At 41.6% G+C, this 14,785-nt stretch overlaps 1 long non-coding RNA gene across 1 annotated transcript; it reads left to right on the top strand.

Moving 5' to 3' along the window:
* The first annotated feature begins 12,185 nt into the window (after positions 1 to 12,185).
* Positions 12,186 to 12,890, top strand: LOC147373913 (uncharacterized). Its single transcript, XR_015162207.1, has 2 exons — positions 12,186 to 12,304; positions 12,707 to 12,890. It is a non-coding gene; the product is annotated as an uncharacterized LOC147373913 (long non-coding RNA).
* Positions 12,891 to 14,785: the final 1,895 nt, after the last annotated feature.

The raw sequence follows: 14,785 nt of genomic DNA, 5'->3' as shown, positions 1-14,785 counted from the left end.
GATCAAGACCATTCCCATAGAAAAGAAATGCAAAAAAGCAAAATGGCTGTCTGGGGAGGCCTTACAAATAGCTGTGAAAAGAAGAGAAGCAAAAAGCAAAGCAGAAAAGGAAACATATAAGCATCTGAATGCAGAGTTCCAAAGAATAGCAAGAAGAGATAAGAAAGCCTTCTTCAGTGATCAATGCAAAGAAATAGAGGAAAACAACAGAATGGGAAAGACTAGGGATCTCTTCAAGAAAATCAGAGATACCAAGGGAAGATTTCATGCAAAGATGGGTTCGATAAAGGACAGAAATGGTATGGACCTAACAGAAGCAGAAGATATTAAGAAGAGATGGCAAGAATACGCAGAAGAACTGTACAAAAAAGATCCTCATGACCCAGATAATCACGATGGTGTGATCACTCACCTAGAGCCAGACATCCTGGAATGTGAAGTCAAGTGGGCCTTAGAAAGCATCACTACGAACAAAGCTAGTGGAGGTGATGGAATTCCAGCTGAGCTATTCCCAATCCTGAAAGATGATGCTGTGAAAGTGCTGCACTCAATATGCCTGCAAATTTGGAAAACTCAGCAGTGGCCACAGGACTGGAAAAGGTCAGTTTTCATTCCAATCCCAAAGAAAGGCAATGCCAAAGAATGCTCAAACTACCGCACAATTGCACTCAGCTCACACGCTAGTAAAGTAATGCTCAAAATTCTCCAAGCCAGGCTTCAGCAATATGTGAACCGTGAACTTCCTGATGTTCAAGCTGGTTTTAGAAAAGGCAGAGGAACCAGAGATCAAATTGCCAACATCTGCTGGATCATTGAAAAAGCAAGAGAGTTCCAGAAAAGCATCTATTTCTGCTTTATTGACTATGCCAAAGCCTTTGGCTGTGTGGATCACAATAAACTGTGGAAAATTCTGAAAGAGATGGGAATACCAGACCACCTGATCTGCCTCTTGAGAAATCTGTATGCAGGTCAGGAAGCAACAGTTAGAACTGGACATGGAACAACAGACTGGTTCCAAATAGGAAAAGGAGTTCATCAAGGCTGTATACCCTCTTTATTTAACTTATAGGCAGAGTACATCATGAGAAACGCTGGACTGGAAGAAACACAAGCTGGAATCAAGATTGCCGGGAGAAATATCAATAACTTCAGATATGCAGATGACACCACCCTTATGGCAGAAAGTGAAGAGGAACTACAAAGCCTCTTGATGAAAGTGAAAGAAGAGAGTGAAAAAGTTGGCTTAAAACTCAACATTCAGAAAACGAAGATCATGGCATCCGGTCCCATCACTTCATGGGAAATAGATGGGGAAACGGTGGAAACAGTGTCAGACTTTATTTTTCTGGGCTCCAAAATCACTGCAGATGGTGACTGCAGCCATGAAATTAAAAGACGCTTACTCCTTGGAAGGAAAGTTATGACCAACCTAGATAGCATATTCAAAAGCAGAGACATTACCTTGCCAACAAAGGTCCCTCTAGTCAAGGCTATGGTTTTTCCTGTGGTCATGTATGGATGTGAGAGTTGGACTGTGAAGAAGGCTGAGCACCGAAGAATTGAAGCTTTTGAGCTGTGGTATTGGAGAAGACTCTTGAGAGTCCCTTGGACTGCAAGGAGATCCAACCAGTCCATTCTGAAGGAGATCAGCCCTGGGATTGCTTTTGAAGGAATGATGCTAAAGCTGAAACTCCAGTACTTTGGCTGCCTCATGCGAAGAGTTGACTCATTGGAAAAGACTCTGATGCCGGGAGGGATTGGGGGCAAGAGGAGAAGGGGACGACAGAGGATGAGATGCCTGGATGGCATCACTGACTCGATGAACGTGAGTTTGATTGAACTCCGGGAGTTGGTGATGGACAGGGAGGCTGATCAGCTTCAGCATCATTCCTTCCAAAGAAATCCCAGGGCTGATCTCCTTCAGAATGGACTGGTTGGATCTCCTTGCAGTCCAAGGGACTCTCAAGAGTCTTCTCCAATACCACAGTTCAAAAGCATCAATTCTTCGGCGCTCAGCCTTCTTCAAAGTCCAACTCTCACATCCATACATGACCACAGGAAAAACCATAGCCTTGACTACACGAAACTTCGTTGGCAAAGTAATGTCTCTGCTTTTGAATATGCTATCTAGGTTGGTCATAACTTTCCTTCCAAGGCATAAGCGTCTTCTAATTTATAACAACAATAAAAAATGACCGAGGAAAAAAAAGCTCAAAACCTTAAATAGATTTCATAGTGCCTATAAAATCAACAATTACAATTTGGGGGCAAAGTGGGGGAGAAGAAAAAAAAAAGAAAAAAGTAAAAAAAAACACAAAAGAATCTACAGAACAAGTCAAAACGTAAGGATAATAAATGTTTTTCTTGAGTCACTGCTGTGAGAGTTCTTTCCCTCACTGGGAGTCACAGTCCACCTCACCTCCCTAGGATGACCTTCAACACTGTGCTGGTCTCTGGAACTGCTGTGGGAGCAGCTCAGCTTCTAATTTGGTCCTACTCCTGTGTGTTCTTGCCTCCAACATCCGCAGCTATCAGAACTAGTGTGTTTTCTTTTGTGGGAGCTCCCAATGTCCTTTTATATATTCCATAGACACAGAGTCTGCCCAGTTGATTGTGTGGATTTAATCTGCAGTTTGTACAGCTGGTCAGAAGGTTTTGGGTCTTCTTCCTTATCCACACTGCCCCTGGGTTTCAATTGTGGTTTTATTTCCAGCTCTGCATGTGGGTTGTCCACTAGGGTTTGTTCCAGAGGCTGCCCTGGAGGACTTGGGTCTGCCCCAGTGAGGGCCAGGTGTGGAGGTGGTGCAGCTGCTTGGGTTGTAGGAGTTCTGGCCGCACCAGGTACTCAGGGGAGTTGATGGCTACAGCAGCAGGAAATATTGTGCTCTAAAAGGGTATGGCAACCAGTATTGGCCAATATGCTCCAGTATTCTTGCCTGGAGAACTCCTCTGACAGAGAAGCCTGGCAGGCCACATTATGGCCTTATCAGAATCTTTTTTCGAGCCTCTTGTAGCCGGTAATCAAAAGGCCTCTTTGACCAGTCTTTCTCTGTAGCTCCGCCTGTTCAGGCACGTAGAGGTCTCCCTTGCCTGGGGTCCTTCTCTATTGTTCAGTGCCAAGCACATAGAGGGGCCCCCCTGACTGGGATCCTACCCTGTAGATTGCCATGTCAGACACTTAAAGGGCACCCTGGGTGAGATTCTACTCTCTAGTTCAGTGTGTCAGGCTTTTGATGGGCCAGCCTCTCTATTGTTAAGCTGCCAATGCTGGCGCGTGGGGAGAAAGAGGCTGTGGTGATGGCTCCACCCTCTACACGTGACTCAGCAGAATTGCCTTGCTTCCATGGCTGCCTGGCTTTCCTCCACAGGAATTTCCCACCACAATCCCCTCCCTCGCATACCCTCTATCTGTCTCTGCACATTCAACAGCAACCCTCACCCTAGGATTGCTCCACAATCCCTAAACTCCAGCCCCCAGCCACTGAGCCTTCCAGGGGACCTGTGTCCCTCTTGAGTATGTATGGCTGTGGCAAGGACTACCTGATTCTCATTTCATTTAGGCTGCCACAGATCAGCTCTTTCACTCTCAGCCTTAAATGTTTCTCCTCTGACTCAGACAATTGCCCCACTGTGGGGATCAGAGCCCTGCTTCAGTTCCCCCACCTGCCAAGGGCAGGTCCAGTCCTACTAACACTCGTGTTTCCCCCCTTAGTTCCTTCATCCTACCGAGTTTTGCATGGTTCTATATATTATTTTCTGCTGGTCAGGTACCCCTGTCCACTTTCAGCTGGTTTTCTGCATGCACTTCTGTGTCTGGAAGGTGTAATCCTGATGTATCCCTGGAGAGAGATGTACTCCACATCCACCTACTCCTCCACCATCTTGTTCTCTCCTCTTTTTTTTTTTTTTTTAAGTAATTTTATTTATCTATTTGTTTCTGGCTGCACTGGGTCTCCTCTGCTGCATGGGCTTTGCTCTAGTTGCAGCAGGGGAGGGCTACTCTCTAGTTGCGGTGCACCACACTGCGGTGGCTTCTCTGGTGGAGCACAGGCTCTAGGGTGTGCAGGGTCAGGAGCTGTGTCACAGAGGCCCCATTGTTCCGTGACATGTGGGATCCTCCCAGATCAGGGATCAAACCTGTGTCTCCTTCATTGGCAGGCAGATTCTTTACCATTGAGCCACCAGGGAAACCCCTCTCTCCAATCTTTCACCAAAGAATTAAGCGTTTCTTTGCTTCTGAACCAACCTGGGTCTCCTAATGGAGAGAGCAACACCAGGCAGAAGAATCCTTGTTGGGTACTGACTTGGGAGGGTCAGTAAGACTTTTGTCTTCTTTATACATTTCTAAATATTTTTTTAAGGAACCAGAGAGTAAAGTGGGGAGGTGAATCAGAATGTCACATTTTCAAAAATGTAGTGGCTTTGAGTTCCAGTCCCATCCAGAGATGCGACAGCACATGGAGCCTCTCAATGCCCTTGATTAAACCCATGTATACCTCACTCGAGGCAATGTGAAACACTGTTGAAATATCCATTGTAAGTTTATGTAACAGGTTATTTTACAACCTCTGAAAGGGAAGTGAATTCCAAAGGGGGAAAAAAAGCTATTTTATGCAAGTACTTTGCTTAAAAATAAGAAGTGTATGAAAAAAGCTACCCATGGCTAAACACTTTTATCACTATTAAGGATAGCATGAGAACTCATCTCCGCTGTTACAAGCAGCTTTTGTCACAGCACTCTGTCTCTGCCAGCATCACTTTTGGCTTAAAAAAAAAAAAAAGAAAAGAAAAAAGCACCTGAAAACCTTGAAACCCAACAATCATTCCGACATGATTCTGGGACAAACAAACAAGTATTGTTCAACTGCTCCATAAAAAGGTTAAGGACCTTTAATAACAACGTCAGCACATTGATGATTTTGTCAGAAGCTTTATTCTAATTCTGAACACACAGCAGAATAACCTGTGTCATTGGTGCTTTTAGGTGTTCTTTCAGAAACGTTTAAAACCTGATAGCATACGAAATCCTTAGCACTTAACGGACAAATTTCAATTCTTGAGAATGCTAGTTGCATGAAATAATGTTTTTTTTTTCTTTAGTAAATTGAGCACCAACAAAAATTTTGAAATAAATTCAAGTTTCTTAGAAATACATTTTATATAATACATCCTTTTCAAGTGATAGTTTACTTCTTTCATTTGAACTGTTGAAGGGATAGCTCAGGAAATTGGATGTGAAGATGCTATCTGAAACACTACACACACACACACACACACACACAACCTATTCTTTAACATAATCTTAGCACTGCTGGCACAGGTATGACTTGAGTGGGAGGATCTGAAAAATATGAGCCAATGTAAGCCATGTTTCTAAAATAATCTATATGTTAGATAGATAATCTGACACATTCCCTATTGCCCTCCTCCTAGCATATATCCACTGCCTTCACCTTCTCACCCCACATCTGCTTCTTGCTGCTTGGTAGCAGGGTAATATAGTGGCTAAGAGCTTGGACTTTGAAAGCAGACTTTTGGGAATCTAATCCTGACTCTGCAGTTTACCACCCTTAGCTCTATGATGATGGATGAATTATATAACCTCTCTGTGCCTGTTTTGTCATATGGGAAACAGAGATGATCATATTATTATAGATATTAAAGATTCTGTTCAGTTCAGTCACTTAGTCATGTCTGACTCTTTGCGACCCCATGGACTGCAGCATGCTAGGCCTCCTTGTCCATCTCCAACTTCTGGAGCTTACTCAGACTCACGTCCATTGAGTCAGTGATGCCATCCAACCACCTCATCCTCTGTCATCCCCCTTTCCTCCTACTTTCAATCTTTCCCAGCATCAGGGTCTTTTCAAATGAGCCAGTTCTTCACATCAGGTGGCCAAAGGATTGAAGTTTCAGCTTTAGTATCATTCCTTCCAAAGAAATCCCAGGGCTGATCTCCTTCAGAATGGACTGGTTGGATCTCCTTGCAGTCCAAGGGACTCTCAAGAGTCTTCTCCAATACCACAGTTTAAAAGCATCAATTCTTCGGCGCTCAGCTTTCTTCACAGTCCAGCTCTCACATCCATACATGACTACTGGAAAATCCATAGTTTTGACTAGATGGACCTTTGTTGGCAAAGTAATGTCTCTGCTTTTGAATATGCTATCTAGGTTGGTCATAACTTTCCTTCCAAGGAGTAAGCGTCTTTTAATTTCATGGCTGCAGTCACCATCTGCAGTGATTTTGTGGCCCCCCAAAATAAAGTCTGCCACTGTCTCCAATGTTTCTCCATCTATTTGCCATGAAGTGATAGGACCAGATGCCATGATCTTAGTTTTCTGAATGTTGAGCTTTAAGCCAACTTTTTCACTCTCCTCTTTCATTTTCATCAAGAGGCTCTTGAGTTCTTTTTCACTTTCTGCCATAAGGGTGGTGTCATCTGCATATCTGAGGTTATTGATATTTCTCCCAGTAATCTTGATCCCGGTCTATGCTTTATCCAGCCTGGCATTTTGCATGATTTACTCTGCAAAGAAGTTAAATAAGCAGGGTGACAATATACAGTCTTGATGTACTCCTTTCCTAATTTGGAACCAGTCTGTTGTTCCATGTCCAGTTCTAACTGTTGCTTCTTGACCTGCATACAGGTCACTCCTGTCTCTCCCATAATGACATATCCACTATTCCTGCTATCATCATGATCACAAGTTTATTAGGAAGAAAACGAACTTCTTTGGACTTCCCTGGTAGTCCAGTAGTTAAGAATCCACCTGCCAATGTAGGGGACACAGATTCGAACCCTGGACTGGGAAGATTCCACATGCTGTGAGCCACCACTCCTGAAGCCCATGCACCCTAGAACCCTTGCTCCTCAACAAGAGACACCACCACAGTGAGAAACCACAGCTAGAGAGTAGACTCTGCTCACAGCAACTAGAGAAAACCCACACACAGCAATGAAGACCCAGCACAGCCAAGGACAAATTTTTTTTTCTTTCAGAGAAAACACAAATAACAGCACTCAGTTATTGCATTCAGAAACAAAATCTACCCCTACTCCAGAATATCCCTCTCATGGGTGTTCCTTTATATCCATCCTGGCCCTGACTCCATTTCTCAGTCTTTCTCTGGGTCCACCTGCATTTCCTCAGACAACTACAGCTCTGCTTCTTTCAAGCCTCAGCTAGGTGTTGGGTGCTTTGGATTACTTTAAACTCACCGCTTGTTCTCCACAGCCTTTAAAGTTTCCTTCATCGCTGTAGTGCCATCCTGTCCTGTGCCCCCAGTACCACCTATTCTAGGTGTCTGGATGAGCAAGAGATAAAGGCCAGAGAGGGTTGCTAGGTAATTGCCAACCATCTTTGGCAATAATTTTGTTTTCTTCCAATCAATCACAGATTGCACACCACCGTATTCGACCATATTCAACAGGGTTTTTGTTTTTTCCCCAATTCACACCATATTCTCTAATGGTGACCTACCACAGATGAACTTGTTGGTTATAACTTGTTAATTACAACACAGCTTAGTTCTACTTCTAACCTACCCCCGGCTTAGTGACCAGGCCATCTCCTTCAACTCCCTCAGTAGAGAGACACTCAAGGGGACACGCTGAAAGAAATTAAAAAAAAAAATACTTATTCATTTATATTTAGTTATTTGACTGAGCCAGGTCTCAGTGGTAGCACACAGGGTCTTCCATCCAGGGATCAGAGCAAGGCCTCCCACATTGGGAGCAGGGAATCTTAGCCACTGAACCACCAAGGAAGTCCCTGAAAGACCTTTCTATTCCAGTTCACCAGGTTCATTAAGACAACCTTAAGAGTGATGAGACCGAACTTTCTGCTTGCCTGTAAGTTCTAGGCCTGTAGAGAATTAAAGTAAACCAGGTCTTTGGATGGTACCTGATTCCATGAAGCATAGACAGTCCCTTTTCACAGGGGATTCTGATATGAATTCAATTAGAAGCTGCTTTTTCTGGGATCTGTTGTAGATCATCTTGAAACAATTTTAATGAAGTTTCCAATAAAAATCCAACAATACTGTTCCTAACTTTAATTGACACTTCTAAGTGTTTAAAAGACTATCAGATATTGAGGAGTTAATTAATTCAAACTCCTAAAGGAAGACCCTTAATAACATTTTAATAACAAGAAAACCTAGTAGACCATAAATCTCCCAATTAAGAAATATGTAATATGGGAAATACGTAATATGGGAAAAAATGTTACATATTTATTAACAGAGTTTATTTTATGTTGACATATTATTGACGGGGGGATTTTTGCAGAAACTAATGCCTGTGGTCAGTGATTTGTTATGTAAGTGAATACTGAAATGTCTCCAGTCAATAATGTTTGGGAAAATGAACTCAAAGTCAGCAATGGAATGAAGCATAAATCCCCCAAAATTAGGTTATCACCTTCCAGCAAATGTTTCATATAACCTGAAATGCAACTCATGCTCTTTCTTTGATAATTCTTGTTAAACAGGATGAAATGGGAAATGTTTAAATGATCGATAAAACTTGAACTGTTGTAAATAGAAATGTATATATGTATGTACATATTTATGCATATATTTAAAATGTAGGTAAAAATAAATTCAAGCAATATTTTTTAACTGAGACTGAGTCCTTTTCAAGGTATCAAGACAAATAAATGCCAGAAGATTTTAATTATAAGCTTTTATGACAATGCAAGGACAAACAACTGGTTTGACTGAATCGTGCCTTAATGGACTTGCTTGATCAAGTAAACAGCGAGGTTTCCTACAAAGTAGATACATCTTGCTGCTGCTGCTGCTGCTAAGTCGCTTCAGTCGTGTCCGACTCTGTGCGACCCCATAGATGGCAGCCCACCAGGCTCCTCTGTCCCTGGGATTCTCCAGACAAGAACACTGGAGTGGTTTGCCATTTCCCTCTTAGACTTTCTGAATTTTTCTACTTTTTATCAAAACTACTTTTTAACACCCTTTCCAGTTGCTTGTTTACTTTCCACACCATTGTACACAGCATGCTATGCTATGCTAAGTCACTTCAGTCGTGTCCGACTCTGTGTGACCCCATAGACGGTAACCTATAAGGAGGCAATATAATGCCAGTTTCCAGCCACTATTTTTTCATGCAGTGTAAAAACTGGCATTGAAAACAACTATTTTTTATCCTGAATATGACAGCTTCACTTCTGTAGTCCAATTAGGTAAGTCATGGTGTCTGATATAAGTTTTCCTGCTAATCTAATTGGTAACAATTAAACTGCGTCAGTAGGCCTATTCCATATTACTTTAGAAGGTACCATCCAACTTAACCGCAGGTAATAGTGCTGTCCTGGAAAGGATTCTCAAAGAGAAGGCTACTCTGCAATTACAGGACAGCTTGAAGCTTCCATCTGTCTGCCCTTCTGTATTCAATAACCACAGTCCTTGGGTTTCAGCCAGCTAACAAAAGACAATAGAGTGCCATCCTTCTTATTAGATTATGCTGTTGACAGTATGATAATCCATGTGCATGAGCGAGGCTGAAAGGACCGTGAAGGAGCAGAATTTTCTTTATTCCCAGCAAGCCTGTGAAGAAAGTCATTTGAATTTTGGCAAAAGACACTGCCCTAAGAGCATCCTTAGCTGTCCTTCGGCATCTGCACTGTTCAGATTGTATCCTCAGAACATCTGTTTTATTTGTTTGCGCCTTGGCCCCACCCCCACCCCATGTTGTCAGCTTCTTGGAGGCAGAAAATCCAGTGTGCATTCCTCTGAGATCCCTAGGGAAGTGGTGATCTTCTCTGAACAGTAGGTAATCAATAAGGACTCGTTAGGCTAATTTGTTTGCCACTCCTGTTTGCCAACAGCTTACAGCTACTTCACATTGCTTGAAACAGTGCTTCAGTGAATCCCTTATGAGTCCTTGTAACAGTGTCACATAATGGAATGAAGCAGGGAACAGGGAATTCTAATACCTGGATTTTGGTCCCAATCTCCTGCTAACTTAGGTGTGGGAGATGCTCGGAAAAAATGCCTGTCCGTGGGGCTTTCAGATTTTGGGTATCCTCCCACAAACACCTTTAATGTAATCTTTTAAAAAGAGGCCTTTCCTAACTAGCTTAGTTAAAATTAACACCAGGGCCATCCCTGGTGGTCCCATGGTTAACAGCCTGCCTTGCAATGCAGCGGACATGGGCTCAGGCCCTGGGTGGGGCACTAAGATCGCACATACTACTAGAGAGTCTGGCACCACAGTGAAGACCCAGCATGTGGGGACTAGGACCCAGTGCAATCAAATAAATTAATTAATTAAAAAAATTAAAACCACTAACAACTCCAATCCAGAAGCATTTCCCTTCATCCTTCCTTTATTTTTCTCTGTAACATTTAATTCCATTTCACATATTAATTTATTTTTTACTACCTCCCCTCATTAGAATGGAATCTCCATGAAATCAGGGGCTTTCATCTCCTTTAACCAATATATTTCCAATATTTGGGACAATGCATGAGTGATTGTAGGCATTCAATGAACATTTGTCAGTAAGCAATAAATAACTACATTTCACTCAAGAGGCGGAGACGGAATTAACAGATTGGGACTGGAACTAGGATCCGTTGCTCTTTGTGGGCTCTTTTCCCAGAAGATAGGCTTCCCTGGTGGCTCAGATGGTAAAGAATCTGCCTGCAATGCAGGAGACCTGGGTTCAATCCCTGGGTCGGGAAGATCCCCTGAAGAAGGAAATGGCTACCCTCTCCAGTATTCTTGCCTGGAGAATTCCATGGACAGAGGAGCCCAGTCCACAGGGTCACAAAGAGTTGGACATGACTAAGTGACTAACACTTTCACTTCCCAGAAGATAGGCTGTATATTTCAGCCAAGGAAGAGAACATATAATATTGCAAATTTTCTATCACAAGTCCCTGCTTGTTTAGAAATTATGCAAACCTACTCTTGTTTCTTCTGGACAATAGGGAGAAACTTTCCCTTTAGCATTTAGTTTAATAGAAAGTATCAAAAATAATGAGTGATGATTAGATTCCGGGTTACATAAAACACTTGCTGGAATTTGGCATCCCAGAGAAAGTTAACAAAAACAGATCATAATCACTCCTTTGGGAGACAATACTTCAACACATCAGAGACTCAGTTGGAAGTTTCAAGAACCTCTGCTTGTAGTTCATCTCCAATTCTGAGGAGATAATGTCATCTCATGGCCCGGAATCCTTCAATAATTGCAGAATCCCACCTTTAGGCAAAAGACTGGAAGCAGCAGTTAAACATCTCAGCATTGCTTAGTATCCTATTTGACAGGAAAGAAATGGATTGAAAAACTCTTTAGAATGTTGCATCTCTTGGTGCCCTGCAATTTTCCATTTTATCGTCATTTGAACGAGTGAGAAAATAATGTAGTCCAGAGACAGACAGAGAGAAGTGTTGTGAGAAAGAGCCTTGCAAAATTCTGGCAAGTATACATGATAATAAATCCTCCAATCCTTCCCCAAAGGGTCCTATAGCCAGTTGTTTGGGTGATTGTTTACTGAGGAGAGAGAATGCAAAGTTTGTTTGTTGTTTTGTTTTTTTCTAGGACTCTTGGACAAATGGGCTGGGTTGAAGCTGATCTTCAGAGATCTGAAGTGCCATTAGATCCCAGTTGCTAGAGTGGCAGAGTGGTAAAGAATCTGCCTGCCAATGCAGGACACTCAAGAGACATGGGTTTGATCCCTTGGCCAGGAAGATCTCCTGGAAGAGGGAATGGCTACCCACTCCAGTATTCTTGCCTGGACAAAGTCCATGGATAGAGGAGCCTGGTGGGCTACAGTCCATGGGGGCACAAAGAGTCAGACACAACTGAAGCGACTTAGCACAACAACACAGAACTAACATAGTAATTCTTTGACATGCAGGATAAAAATGATTGCAGAGAAGAACACCAGGTAGAAGCTTCTGAATCTTCCCCTTTTCTTGCTGACATAGTGGACAAAAAGCAAGAGACTTCCACTTGCAGTTAGAATACAGAAAGTAACAAGAGACCCCTGTTCCAACCCTATTGTCAACCAGCTGAAAAAGCTAAACTTCTGCAAAAAAAAAAACAACGAGAAAAAGCCATGACACGAAATCATGGCTTTATTTAACAACCAGAGAGCTGACGACACAAAGAAACCAAAGTAAACTAATAGTAATGAGTTTCTTCCATCTCTTGCAGAGCAGAGAGAAGAGGTGGAAGGCACCCTTGGCAGTGGTAAAGAGTGACCAATTGAATCTTCAACAAGCTTCTGGTGGCAGCACGTGTGGATTGGAACCCTGAGGATCCCAAGCCAAGAGTGAGTCTGTGCCTACCCCAATTTTCCTACAGGTTTTCACCCAGTACAGAGGGATGATACACAAAAAGATTGGTTACATGCAGGGGAGCCAAGAGAAATATCTCCTGAAGTGCTCTTCAACAACCCGAAAAGCCGGCAACTAGGCTTTAGAGCACAAAGATCTCCAGATATTTGGTAAAGGGCTACCTTGGCGACTCAGACGTAAAGAATCTGACTGCAGTGCAGAAGACCCACATTGATCCCTGGGTTGGGAAGATCCCCTGGAGAAGGGAATGGTTACTGACTCCAGTATTCTTACCTGGAGAATCCCCATGGATACTGGGGAGCCTGGTGGGCTACAGCCTGTGGAGCCACAAAGAGTCGGACATGACTGAGTGGTCAACACTTTCACTTTTCTTTCAGAAACGAAGCACTGCTGAAGAAAAGTTCTGATGTTGCCCCCCAAGATATTTAAACCAGAGGTGAATTGAATGTAAAGCTGCAACAAAGTTGAGATTCAGTTCAGTTACAGATGAGATTACCTTAGTGTTCTATACCAGTAGCCTGCCAGAAAAGATGGGATCATTATATCATTTACTTTAATGTCTACTGTTCTCTTACACATATATGATATCTGACCATACAATCAAACTATGTAAGGCACAAGAAGAAACAAAAAAATACCATCCATGGCCAAGAGAGGAAAACAGTGAATAGAAGCAGATTAAGAGATATCTCTTATATCTAAAATATCTAAAATATCCCATAATTATAACATAGTGATTTTAAAGTAACTATGATAAATGTTCAAAAGATGTAGTATAAAAGACATAATGTATACATATATAGACAGAGAATTTTAGAAGAGAGATGTAACTGTAAACAAAAGTTAAATAAAATCACTAGAAATTAAAAATATGAATCCAAATTAAGAATTCAAGCAATATTGGTCAACTAAGCATCAATAAAAGTAAATTAATTTAATTTTTTAAAAAAGAATTCAAGAAATAGTCTTAATAGCACTCTGGGTACTACAGAGGAAAAATAAGTAAACTTGAATATGGTGGTGGTGGTTTAGTGGCTAAATCAAGCCCAACTGTTGTGACTCCATGGACTGTAGCCTGCCACGCTCCTCTGTCCGTGGGGTTTTCCAGGCAAGGATACTGGGGTAGGTTGCCATTTTCTTCTCCAGAGGATCTTCCCAACCCTACACTGCATGCAGATTCTTTACCACTGAGCCACTAGGGAAGCCCCAAACTTGAAGATAAATCAATAAAAAATATTCGTATTAAAATGCAAAGAGAAAAAAGGTAAAAAATAAAACAGAACATCTTAAACGTCTGGGACAATAAACATATAAATGGAGTCAAATATACATATAAATGGAGCAGCAAAAATAAAAGAGTAAGAAAAGGAACAGAAGAAATATTCAAAGAAATAATGGTAATTTTTCTCTCAAATCATAAAATACATCAAATCATGGATCCAGGCAGTGTAGTGACCACAAGTCGAGTACAAAACACACACACACACACACACACACACACACACGTATAAGTTAAACTGCTGAAAAAATAGAGATAAAGAGAGGATTTGAAAAATCAGCCAAAAGGAAAAAAAAAACAATGGCTGATGTGGGTTATAACTTATTTCTCATCAGAAACAATAAAAAAAGCTAGTGAAAAGGACCAAAAGAGAATGAAAAAAAAAAAAAAAACAACTTTAAAATCCTGCAAGAAAAAAAATTCCTAGCCTAAAATTCCATTTCCAGCAGAATTATCCTTCAAAAATGAAGATGAAATAAAGTCATTCTCATTAGGGACCACCTGAGGAATTTTGTCTCCAGTAGACCTTTACAAGAAACACTGAGAGAAGTTTCTCAGGCTAAAGGAAAATACTGTCAAATGGAGCACTGAATGAGGATGGGAAAGACAAAATAATATATATATGTATATATATAATTTACTTAAAAGACTTAATTATGAAAAACAATAACTGATAATACTGGGGTTATAGACTATACAAAAATAAAACCTAAAAGAATAAGAGAACATATGTCAGGAGAAAGAATAAAAGCAGTTGTATTATTATACTTTTTCACGAGGTAATACAATGCTATTTGAAGGTACATTGTGAGGTGATAAAACATATTGTCATATTAATAGATGGTGAGAAAGTATTTGATATCTTAACAGATGGAAAAAATGTATTAATGATAAAAACTCTTAATCATGCTAGAAAGAGAAGGAAATTTCCTAGAGACACAGAAGTAGAGAACAAATAAATGTATGGACACCAAGAAGGGGAAGGAGGAGTGGGGTGAACTGGGAGATCCTGGGATTGACATATATATACGCTACTGCTGCTGCTGCTGCTAAATCGCTTCAGTCGTGTCTGACCCTGTGCGACCCCATAGACGGCCGCCCATCAGGCTCCCCCGTCCCTGGGATTCTCCAGGCAAGAACACTGGAGTGGGTTGCCATTTCCTTCTCCAATGCATCG

The sequence above is a fragment of the Bos grunniens genome, chromosome 4 (genome assembly GCF_055505025.1).
Source record: "Bos grunniens cultivar Pamir isolate PY7600 chromosome 4, Bosgru_T2T1.0, whole genome shotgun sequence".
Lineage (NCBI taxonomy): Eukaryota > Metazoa > Chordata > Mammalia > Artiodactyla > Bovidae > Bos > Bos grunniens.
This window is presented reverse-complemented; position numbering and strand designations above follow the sequence as displayed.